The sequence below is a fragment of the Ornithorhynchus anatinus genome, chromosome 3 (assembly GCF_004115215.2).
Source record: "Ornithorhynchus anatinus isolate Pmale09 chromosome 3, mOrnAna1.pri.v4, whole genome shotgun sequence".
Taxonomy (NCBI): domain Eukaryota; kingdom Metazoa; phylum Chordata; class Mammalia; order Monotremata; family Ornithorhynchidae; genus Ornithorhynchus; species Ornithorhynchus anatinus.
In genome coordinates this window covers 10328232-10340171 of record NC_041730.1, presented here as the reverse complement: position 1 = coordinate 10340171, position 11940 = coordinate 10328232, and the positions used below count along the sequence as shown (strand labels likewise).

At 43.4% G+C, this 11940-nt stretch overlaps 1 non-coding gene across 1 annotated transcript; it reads left to right on the top strand.

Moving 5' to 3' along the window:
• Positions 1-8454: 8454 nt before the first annotated feature.
• Positions 8455-8592, top strand: LOC114810576. Its single transcript, XR_003758272.1, has one exon. It is a non-coding gene; the product is annotated as a small nucleolar RNA SNORA7 (small nucleolar RNA).
• Positions 8593-11940: the final 3348 nt, after the last annotated feature.

Genomic DNA, 11940 nt, shown 5'->3' with positions numbered 1-11940 from the left:
GAGTGAACCGTCGACCCTCTACCTGGTTTAGGAACGGGGGTCAGTAGCCAAAGATACAACCCAGTTTGGCTCTCGGGCACAGTGAAAACCTATCCCATTGATAGGAGACCTATCCCATTACTGTGTCTTCTTGCTCAACCTAATAATAATAATAATAATAATGTTGGTATTTGTTAAGCGCTTACTATGTGCCGAGCACTGTTCTAAGCGCTGGGGTAGACACAGGGGAATCAGGTTGTCCCACGTGGGGCTCACAGTCTTCATCCCCATTTTACAGATGAGGGAACTGAGGCACGGAGAAGTGAAGTGACTTGCCCACAGTCACACAGCCGACAAGTGGCAGAGCTGGGATTCGAACTCATGAGCCCTGACTCCAAAGCCCGTGCTCTTTCCACTGAGCCACGCTGCTTCTCCTAGACACCTCCCATCACCCCTGCTCTGATTCAGAGATGTAGAGAGTCTCGTGGTCCTTTTCATGTTTCCTCCCGCCTTTTGATGTCTATTCATCATGGTGATGTTTGTAAAGCTCTTACGTGTGCCAAGCACTGTATTAAGCGTTGGGATAGATTCAAGATAATCAGGGCAGACACAGGGCTCACAGTCTACAAAAATTTTGTGAGTGAAAACACGGACTGGTTATTCGATTTAGACTTTTGCCAGCGCCAGGCATGACACTGCTGGAAACCAAAAGCCAAAGAGGGATTGAAGGTTCAGGTAACCAGAGTTGTTGTTCATCCCTTCAGTTGGTCTCAAAGTTTAGAGCTCCGGCCTGGGAGTCAGAAGGAACTGGCTTCTAATCCCCTCGTTGCCTCATGTCTGCAGTGTGACCTTGGGCATGTCATTTTACTTCTCTGTGCCTCATTTACCTCATCTGCAAAATGGGGGTAAGAGTGTGAGCCCCACAGGGGACAGGGACTATGTACAACCTGATGACTTCGTATCCACCCCTGCACTTAGAACAGTGCTTGACACATAATAAGTGCTTAACAGTACCATTTTTATTATTATTTCCTCTCTGAATACCCTAAAATATTTTCATTCCCCTTACTCCTCCTCCTCTCCATCCTCCTCCGCCTACTATCCCTCAACAGTCTCAGCTAAAATGTCCTGGATCTTATTTGTACCTCAATTACAATCTTTATCCCCAGTCAATAAGCAGCCAACCCTTTTAGGGTCTTTTTAAATTCAATACCCATATGCAGCTATAATATTGGTATTATTATTATTATTGATTACCTGTGAGAATGATTGTGTTGGAGTAGCATTTTACTTCCTCTGTTAATGTATCCTCTGAAAATATTTCCTAAAAGGACACTCTGCACATATATTACCCCAGGGAAATCCACATCAGGATCCCAAGCCATAAACCAGAGGCTTGGCACGGCCATATACGAGATGAGTGATCTCCAAGTACCTGGAAGAAATTAGGCTAAGTCTTAGCAAATGCCAGATTCTGGGCAGACCGAGAATGTACTCAAAAAAGGAAAGATGTTCCCCTTGGCCTGGGCAAGGTACGTTTTGGGCTCCCAACTTTGATCAAGGCAAACGGAGGCACGATAATAATAATGATCGAATTTTTTAAGTGCTTACCATGAGCCAGGCACTGTTCTAAGCAATGAGGTAGATGCAAGCTACTCAAGTTGGACACAGCTTGTGTCCCTAATGGAGCTCACAGTCTTAATCCCCATTTTCAAGCCGCAGTAACAGAGGCACAGAGAAGTCAAGTGATTTGGCCGAGATCACGCAGTCCACAGGTGGCAGAGCAGGATTAGAACACAGAGCCTTCTGACTCCCAGGCTCGTCTCTATCCACTAGGCCATGTTACTTCTCTATCTTGTGACACTACTGAAGGGATAAGAATTCACCTTTCTGAAAGGAACGTGAAAGTTTTGTCAGTGAGCGTATGTTTTGGAACCTATCTGAGAGGAGGGTTTAAGTACTTTATTTTTTATTGGCTTTGTTAAATCCTTACTATGTGTCAGGCACTGTACTAAGCACTGAGGTAGATACAAGCAGTCCAGGTCGGATGCAGTCCATGTCCCGCGTTCTCTAGCCATTTGAACGAGCTGTAAAGAATGGGGCTGCAGAATGAAACGACTAGTGTCAGTCAGTAGGAAGAAAACATTTTACTAATCTCATCTGCTTCCGGGATGTGGGTTGAACACCCTTGTAACATCATGACCACCAACTTTGCAGGCCTGCTAATAATAATTAATAATAATTGCGGAATTTGTTAAGGTCTTACTGTGCTGGGCCCCGTGCTAAGCGATGGGATAGATACAAGGTGATGGGGTTGGATACGGTCCCTGTCCTACATGGGGGTCACTGTCTTAATCCCCATTCTAAAGAGAAGTGAAGTGACTTGCCCAAGGTCACCCAGCAGACGGGTGGCAGAAGCAGCATTAGAACCCCGGACCTTCTGACTCCCAGTCCCACTTTCTACACAATAGGCCTCCTGTTTTCTAGTGGGCTTTGCTTCCATATTGGAGTAAGCACTCTATAAATATGATTGATTGATTAATTGATTGACAATGGATGCGGAACCTTGCAAATGCGAAAACAGAGCCTTGTTTTTTAAGGAGAACTCGGATCCCAGAGGGAGTTCTTGCTTTAGAACACTAACCACAGTCTTCTAGACTGTGAGCCCGTTGTTGGCTAGGGATGGTCTCTATCTGTTGCCGAATTGTACTTTCCAAGCATTTAGTACAGTGCTCTGCACACAGTAAGCGCTCAATAAGTACGACTGAGTGAACGAACCCTCTCTAAGTCGCAAGACAAGTGGATCAAACCATTTGGTTTTGGGGGGGGGCCCAAAAGATAAATGTTTCCAGCAAGGGAGATAGACATTCAATTAGTATATCAATCATATTTATTGAAGGCTTACACTGGGCAAAGCACTGTATTAAGCGCTTGGGAGAGTACAATAGAACAGAGTTGATAGGAGCTTACAGTACAGTGAGCTTACAGTACAATGGGTTTACAGTCTAGAGGCATAATATACTTGAATAATATATTAATAATGATAAATGATGATATTTGTTAAGCGCTTACTAGGTGCTAAGCACTGTTCTAAGCGCTGGGGGAAATACAAGGTAATCAAATTATCCCTCGTGGGGCTCGCAGTCTCAATCCCCATTTTACAGAAGAGGTCACTGAGGCTCAGAGAAGTAAAGTGACCAGTCCAAAGTCACACAGCTGACAAATGGTGCGGCTGGGATTAGAACCCACCACCTTTGACTCCCAAGCCCCTACTCTTTCCGCTAAGCCACGCTGCTTCTCAGTGTTGTGGAAAGGACATGGATGTGGAGTTGAGAAATCCTCCCCACTCCTATTCTATGGGTGCTCACTCATCCTCAGGGAAAATCAAGGCACACGTGAACAGGTAGGATTCATCCTAGACCCCGTCGAAAATTTTGAGTCAACTTCTGCATTCCCCCACTTGAGAGAACAGAAAAGGTTTCGATATGACCTGGGTTCTAATCCCAGCTCCACCACTTGTCTGCTGTATGACCTAGGGCAAGCTACTTCTCTGTGCATCAGTTCCCTCATCTGCAAAATGAGGATTAAATATCTGTTTTCCCTCTTACTTAGACTGTGAGCAGTCCGTGGAACTGATTAGCTTATATCTACCCCGGTGCTTAGTACAGTTCTTGGCATATAGTAAGCACTTTACAAATATCACAAGGATCATTTCTAGCGGCAAAAAAGAGAATTACAGGATAAATAAATTCACTGATTTACAAACGGTAGAATTACAAACAGTAATTATAATGTATTTACTAAGTACATAGTATATGCCAAGCATTCTACTAAGCGCTAAATAAAAGGTAATCGGATCAAACACAGTCCCTGTCTCACATGGGGCTCATGGTCTTAGGGGGAGGGAGAACAGTACTGGATTTCCATTTTTCAGATGAGGAAATTGAGTCTCAGACAAGTGAAGTGACTTGCCCAAAAGGTCATACAGCAGGCAAGTGCGTGCGTGCGTTCCCTAAGCCCCCCTTTCCTCTTCTCCCACTCCCTTCTGCATCTCCCTGACTTGCTCCCACTGTTCATCAATCCCTCCCAGCCCCACAGCGCTTATGTACATATCTGTCATTTATTTATTTCTATTAACTTCTTCCTCCCCAACTCATTGTGAGCAGAGAATGTGTCTGTTTTCTGTTGTATTGTACTCTCACAAGCACTTGGCACAGCGCTGGGCACACAGTAAGCACTCAATCAATACAACTGAATGAACGAATGAGTAACGTGGAGGAGCAAGAATAAGAACCCAGGTCCAGAAATTGGCATCCTCGCTACTGATCTGGAGAATAAAAAACCAACAGATCTGCTTTCTCATTTTTCCAATCCCTTTAGAATTAATCGAATAGGAAAACCATAGCTTAATGCTTCTTGCCCAAGTCTCTGCTCTTATTCCAACAGCCTTAAAAAAGTTTGCATAATTGGTGGAAGGGAAATCAAAATGTTTCACCTGTCTGCCACTGTTTTCTCAGAGTTTCCTTTCTTCAAGAAGTATTTTCAAGCAACCAGGAAGCTCTGTGGCCTAATAAGAAAGAACACAGGCCTGGGAGTGAGAGGGTGTGAGTTCTAATCCTGGTTCTGCCACAGGTCTGCTGGGTGACCTTGGGCAAGTTACTTCATTTCTCAGTGCCTCAGTTATCTCATCTGTAAAATGGGAATCAAGACAGGGAGCCCCATGGGGGACAGGGACTGTGTCCAGCCCTATTATATTGTATCTACTTCAAGCACTTAGAACAGTGCTTGTCATACAGTAAGTGCTTAATAAATACCATACATTATTATTATCATTTTGCATGTGGATGCTGTATGAAACTCAGGGCAACAGAATCTCAAAAATCTAACATATTTAAAGGCATGGATATGAACTGGAGAGATCAATCCCATCTACTTTTCTTCCTCCTCCCCCATCCATCATGGGCTTATTTCTTAGAGAAAATATTGTTTGTTGTTGTGGTTAAACAGTACATTGCGCTAGAGACCAAAATGACCTGAAGCCATTCCAGAGTATTGATAAACTGTACTGTCTTTACGTCCAGTACTTTTATCTGCCTAGAAGCATATGGCTTATTCAATAATCAATCTACAATCACTTCATGTAACCATTATGGCCTAACACCTCAATCCATACTGAGTATCTTATTGATCTGAAACATGAGCCTTGACAGACTTCATCTCAATAATAAAAATTCAGAGAAAAACATTTACATGTATCGTTTGCACTATACCCAATACCCAGGTGTTTTATATTTTCAGGAGAAACACAGTGACCTCTGTCTATGAAAACTATTATAAAATGCACTGAGACAAACATTAGCATAGTATTAGCATTAGCAAAGAAAACTTCCTTAAAGACTAACTTGGATCTAATTTACGTGACCTTAAAAATGTTTTCTGAAGCAGCACCATTGAACTTTTCTATTCAGACCGTTTCAAGTCATCTACGACACGACAGAATTTCTTTAATCAATTAAAAAACATTTTCCCCTAAACTACAAAGTTTCACATCATGCTCCAGTCTGGAGCCTGTTCTCACAGCCATATTACCGAATACATTAAAGAAAAAAAATCAGATTTTTATCCTGGAAAATCTGACACGAACTGAACTCGGTAGTGTGAACATATTGTTGTAATTTCTTTCAGGCACGGTGAAACTAGCCAGCGTGAGTGATTTATTAAAACCAAACCGCATTTGGGAGGCATCTCTTCAAGGGAAACAGGGTCCATTTCATCCTTGTGCATTTTGGGGTTATTTTCCTGACTGATCTTGAGAGCCTGAAGCTTGGCTTCTTCAATTGTCAGGACAGACCACGCAAAGTCACAAATCCATCCAGGTGACCGCAGATGAAATAAACAGTTAGTCACCATGTCCCAGGGTCTCTCTGTACTACAAGGCTATTTTGTCCTCATTCATCCAGTTTCAAATGCTCCTTCCTTTTGCTTTTACTTGATTTTTTTTAAAAAAAGCCTTAAGATCAGAGTAGCAAGCAATTGGAAACAAATTGGGTCCTTGGGAGACATATTTAACTCACCAGAAACTCCAATGAACTCTCTTTCATTATTTCATTGTTTTCTCTTTCAAGGCCACAGAATTTTATCCGTAAAACTTTCCAGGGTAACAACAAGGGAGGGCGGAAGGATCAGGGAGTCCTAGGGGTGATGAAAAAACCAGATAACCACAGGGAAACAGAGCAGATCGCTCAGCAGGGGAGGAGGGAAGCCCCTCGCTGACGTCTCCACAGGCAAGGGGATGAGGGGAGTTGTGGCAATTACCTCGGTTTCCAAAAACGCTTGGAAGCAGAAGATCATTTGGGGCTGAATGATCCAAATTGACAACACTGTAAACAGCTCAGGTGACCTTGGGCAAGTCACTTTACTTCTCTATGCCTCAGTTCCCTCATCTGTAAAATGAAGATTGAGACTGTGAGCCCCATATGGGACAGGACCTGTGTCCAACCCGATCTGCCTGTATCTACCAAGAGCTTAATATAGTGGCTGGCACATAGTAAGTGCTTAACAAATACCACAGTTAGTAACTTAGGAACCAGGAAAGGGTCAGTCTGTTTGAGTAGATGATGTGGTTGGGCCTTTTCAGCCACTGCTGCACTTATTAAGACTGTGAGCTCTGTGTGGGACAGAGACTGTGTCCAACCCAGTTACCTTATATCTACCCCAGTGCTTAGTACAGTGCCCGGTCCATAGTAAGCACTTAAAAATACCACAATTAATAAGTGAATTCCACTGCTGGTGGCATCTTATTCAATCCCAAAAGACAAGTAAATATATGCATATATATATATATATATACACAAGAAATTTGGATATATACATCCAAATTGACAGTGTCTACTACTCCAATTCACAGATCAGTATTTAGCTCCCCCAGTTCATCTGACTCTAGACAAATGAACAGACAGGAAAGCAGTGTGGCCTCATGGAAAAAGTTCCTGCCTGGGGATCAAAGGACCTGGGTTCTAATCCCCATTCTGTCAGTTCCTTGCTGTGTGACTTTGGGCAAGTCACCTAACTTTCATGTGCCTCAGTTTAGTCATCTACAACATGGGGATTAAATACCTGTTCTCCCTCCTACTGAGAAAGCGAGCCCCAAGTAGGATAGGAACTGTGTTCACCCTGATTAGCTTGAATCTACCCCAGTACTTAAAACAGTGCTTGACACCTAATATTCATTCATTCAATCATATTTATTGAGTGCTAACTGTGTGCAGAGCACTGTATTAAGTGCTTGGGAAAGTACAATTCAGCAACAAAGAGTGACAATCCCTGCCCACAATGAGCTCACTGTCTACAGGGAGGGAGAGAGATATTAATACAAATAAACAGACATCAATATAGATAAATAAAATTGAGACATAAACATAAGTGATGAGGGGAGGGGAGAGGGAACAAGAGCAAAGGGAGCAAATCGGGGTGACGCAGAAGGGAGTGGGAGATGGGGAAAAGTGGGACTTAGTCTGGGAAGCCCTCTTGGAGGAGATGTCCCTTCAGGAAGGCTTTGAATGGAGGGAGAGTAGTTGTCTGATGGATTTGAGGAGAGAGGGCGTTCCAGGCCAAAGGTAAGACGTGGGCCAGGGGTCGGCACTGAGACAGGTGAGATGGAGGGACGGTGATGATAAGAGCGTAACGAATGTCATTATGTAAATGTCACCATGTACTACCCCAGCTACAGTGCCTGGCACATAGTAAGTGCTTAGAGAATAGCAGACAGAAAAAAAAATGGAGGTCACTTAGGAACTCTGTCTTATCAGCTATGTAACTTTGGGCAAGTCACTTAACTTCTCTGTGCCTCAGTTACCTCATCTATAAAATGGGGATTGAGACAGCCCCACGTGGGACAACCTGATTACCCTGTATCTACCCCAGTGCTTAGAACAGTGCTTGGCACATAGTAAGTGCTCAGCAAATATGATATTATTATCATTATTCCACCCTCATTCCCATAGCACTTATATACATATCTGTAATTTATCTTAACATCCGTTGCCCCTTCTAGACTGTAAGCTCACTGGGGGTAGGGAACGTGTCTACCAACTCCCAAGTGCTTAGAACCATGCCCTGCACACTGTAAGTACTCAATAAATACGACTGATTGATCAATTGAATAAGTGTTCAATACATACCAATGATTCTGACAGGTCACTTCACTGAAAGGGATTATTGCTGTGGAGATCACCTTTGTTTTAACCAGTGAAATTCTGTTTTGCCAGTATTGATTGTCAATGGGCACTCAGGATGCCCACAATGAAGAATTTGATTTTAAACACTTTGAGAGCAGCCTTCTACTTCTTTTATATGCTCCCAAGTCTCTGGTCGCAGTAGAGACTCAGAATTTATTTATGGCTTTTATTCATCTTTTTGCTGTTTATATTTGAATTAGAATTCATTCAAGACTTACTGTCTAGCTAACTTATCTCTGTCCTCTCAGGGTTGTACTTGGAGAGTTTCCAATACTCTTCCGGTCTCGGCTACGGGAGGGAGAGTCAAGCAGAGGCCTACCCATTCCATTCCTAGCTTGGCCAGTGGCTAGAGAGTGGAAGGCATTCTGCTACAAGTCAAAACTCACCTATGCTGGGCAGCAGCGGCACTGGAGAGAGTCGAGGGCGGAGACTCAAGTTTACTGCATGGAAGGAGGCACTGGTAAACCACTTCTGGATTTTTACCAAGAAAACCCTATGGATCCACTACCAGAATGATTGCAGATGGAGAGCAGAGCGTTCTGGGAGAGATGTGTCCTTGGTGTCGCTATGGGTCAGAAACGACTCGACGGCATAAGACAAGACAAACTTGTCTCAAAGGACTGTACAAAGATTATAAAGCACCTCGAGGGAAGGGTTAGTGTCTACCAATTCTGTTCTACTGTACTCTCCCAAGGACCTAATACAGTGCTCTGCATATGGTGCTCAATAAATACCATTGATTGATTAAAGGAAGAACAAGAACCAATCTGGTTCTTGCAGCAAATAAATGCCTGAAGCATTTTCTTAACTTTCAACTTCGGGATAGAAAGTAGACTGTAAGCTCACTGTGGGCAGAATACGAGTCTACTAACTCCGCTATATTGTATTCTCACAAGCAATTAGTATCGCGCTCTGCACTCGGCAAGTGTTCAACGAATATGATTGATCGTTTGATTAATAGTATTTATAGAGCACGCACTTTCCTAAGTACTGTACTAAACACTGGGAAAAAGGACATGGATGAGAGTGAGAGCTGTTCTTTGTCTTTCAAGAAACTCACAATTTAAAATAAGGCGGGGAAGATTTGGCTACAATAGGAAGAGTGAAACAAATTGAGGGCTGCAGTGAAAAATGTGAAAAAAACAGAAGGTTAAAAGCATTAATTAAATCTGACAATTTCCAGATTTTGTCAAGTCTTAGAAAAGCCACATGGCACCAAATTGTCAATGCAAATTTGGAAACTGTTATAAAAATAGGAAACAACAAAGTATGGAGAACGTTACAAGATGACAAAGTGTCACCAAATATTTTGGATGCCACATTATGGTTCAAATCATGTTTGTATTTCCATGTGCCTCTGTTAAGTGAGACTTCCTCTCCTGAAACCAGGCAGCTGGGATCTGCATCTGATTGGTAGAAATTCAACTTGCGCTAGTCTGCATGTCAAATCTGGTTCCCTCTGTAATCTATCAGTCGTTAATGGACACTTTCAGCTTTCCCAATCAGGGGAGCAATTTGGGTTTCTAATTAATGGGGAAGCCTTATGAAATCTAACAGTTTAGGATTTATTGCTAGAATTGAGCCTTGGTTTTCAGGTGAGAATTGGCTTAACAAGATGAGAGATTTGCCTGCAGAGAATCTCTAGAAGCAGATCCTGAAATCTGGACAAAGTAAACTTTGCTTGCAATTCAGAAAGGGCAGCGCTTAGGTTGATGAGAGATTAGATTGGAGAAAGTGCCAGAGAGGGACATTCTGGGATAGGGATTCAAAAGTCTGAAGGGGTTGGGAAGAAGAACGATACGACACATTACCAACGCCATTTGGTAGAAAAGCGGCACGGTCTAGTGGAAAGAGCACGGGTCTGGTTTGAATCCTGGGCTCCACCATTTGTCTGCCGTGTGACCTTGGGCAAGTCACTTCACTTCTCTGGGTCTCAGTTACCTTATCTGTAAAGTAGGAATTAATTCTGTGAGCCCCATGTGGGACATGGACTGTGACCAACCTGATTAACGTGTATCTACTCCTAGCTCTTAGTTCAGTGCCTGGCACAAAGTACATGTTTAACAAATACCACTAAAAAAAAATCCTGTTTTTCTGGAGTATAAAATACCCTTGCTTTGCCCGATCATAATAACAAATGTGTTATTTGTTATGTACTAACTCTGCATCAAAGTAGAATTTATCTACTCTGGGGTCAATAAAATCCAATTAGAAACAGTCCCTGTCCCAAATGTTCAATCCTATTTACTGATAATTTATTGTGTGCAGAGCATTGTACTAAGCAATTGGGAGAGTGCAATATAAAAGACACTCCCTGCCCACAAGGAGCTTAAACTCTATAAGGCGAGACAGATATTAAAAAAATGCAGATATGTACATAAAGGACTGAGGAGGGAATGAATAAAGGGTACAAATCCAAGTGCAAGGGCAATACAGAAGGAAGAGGGAGTGGGGGAAATAGAACAGGTCAACCCCATTTTTATCAATGAGGAAACTGAGTCACAGAACAGTTCAGTGACTTACCCAAGGTCTCACAGCAAACAAGTGGCAGAGGGGGGACGAACCCCAGGTCTCCTGAGTCCAAGTCCTGTGATCTTAGTGGATAGGGCACAGGCCTGAGAGTAGGAACGTCATGGGTTCTAATCCCGGCTCTGCCGCTTGTCTGCTGGGTGGCCTTGGACAAGACACTTCACATCTCTGTACCTCAGTTCCCTCATCTGTAAAATGGGGATTGAGACGGTGAGCCCCAAGTCGGACAGGGACTGAGTCCAACCTGATTCTGCTTGCATCTACCCCAGAGTTTAGAACAGTGGTTGGTACATAGTGAGCGTTGGACAAATATTGAGAAGTAGCGGCGCTTAGTTGAAAGAGCAGGGGCTTGGGAGACAGAGGTCGTGGGTTCTAATACCGGCTCTGTCACTTGTCAGCTGTGTGACCTTGGGCAAGTCACTTAACTTCTCTGTGACTCAGTTACCTCATCTGTAAAATGGGGATGAAGACTGCGAGCCCCACATGGGACAACCTGATTACCTCGTATCTACCCCAGCGCTTAGAGCAGTGCTTGGCACATAGTAAACGCTTCAAAAAAAATCAACATTATTATTATTAAATACCATCATTATTTCTAGGCTGTGAGCCCATTGTTGGGTACAGATTGTCTCTATTTGTTGCCAAATTGTACTCTCCAATTGCTCATTACGGTGCTCTGCACACAGCAAAGCGCTCGATCAATATGATCGAATGAATGAATGAATCTTATCACGGGATGACCCCATTTTTCTAGCAGCCTATTCTCCTACCTACGAGAAGCAGCTTGGCTCAGTGGAAAGAGCCCGGGCTTGGGAGTCAGAGGTTATGGGTTCGAATCCCGGCTCTGCCACTTGGCAGCTGTGTGACTGCGGGCAAGTCACTTAACTTCTCTGTGCCTCAGTTACCTCATCTGGAAAATGGGGATTAAGACTGTGAGCCTCACATGGGACAACCTGATTATCCTGTCTCTGCCCTAGCGCTTAGAACAGTGCTCTGCACATAGTAAGCGCTTAACAAATACCAATATTATTATTATTATTACCTTTCCTGGGGCCGCTGGTTCTTCTCAGCTCACTTTCAGCTTCCATTCCCCATCCCCAACTTCCCGGCTCTCCTCTCTGTTCTTCCCCTTCCCACGGTTCCTCTTCCACCACCTTCCCAGAGTCCTCAAATTTATTCATTCATTCGATCATTT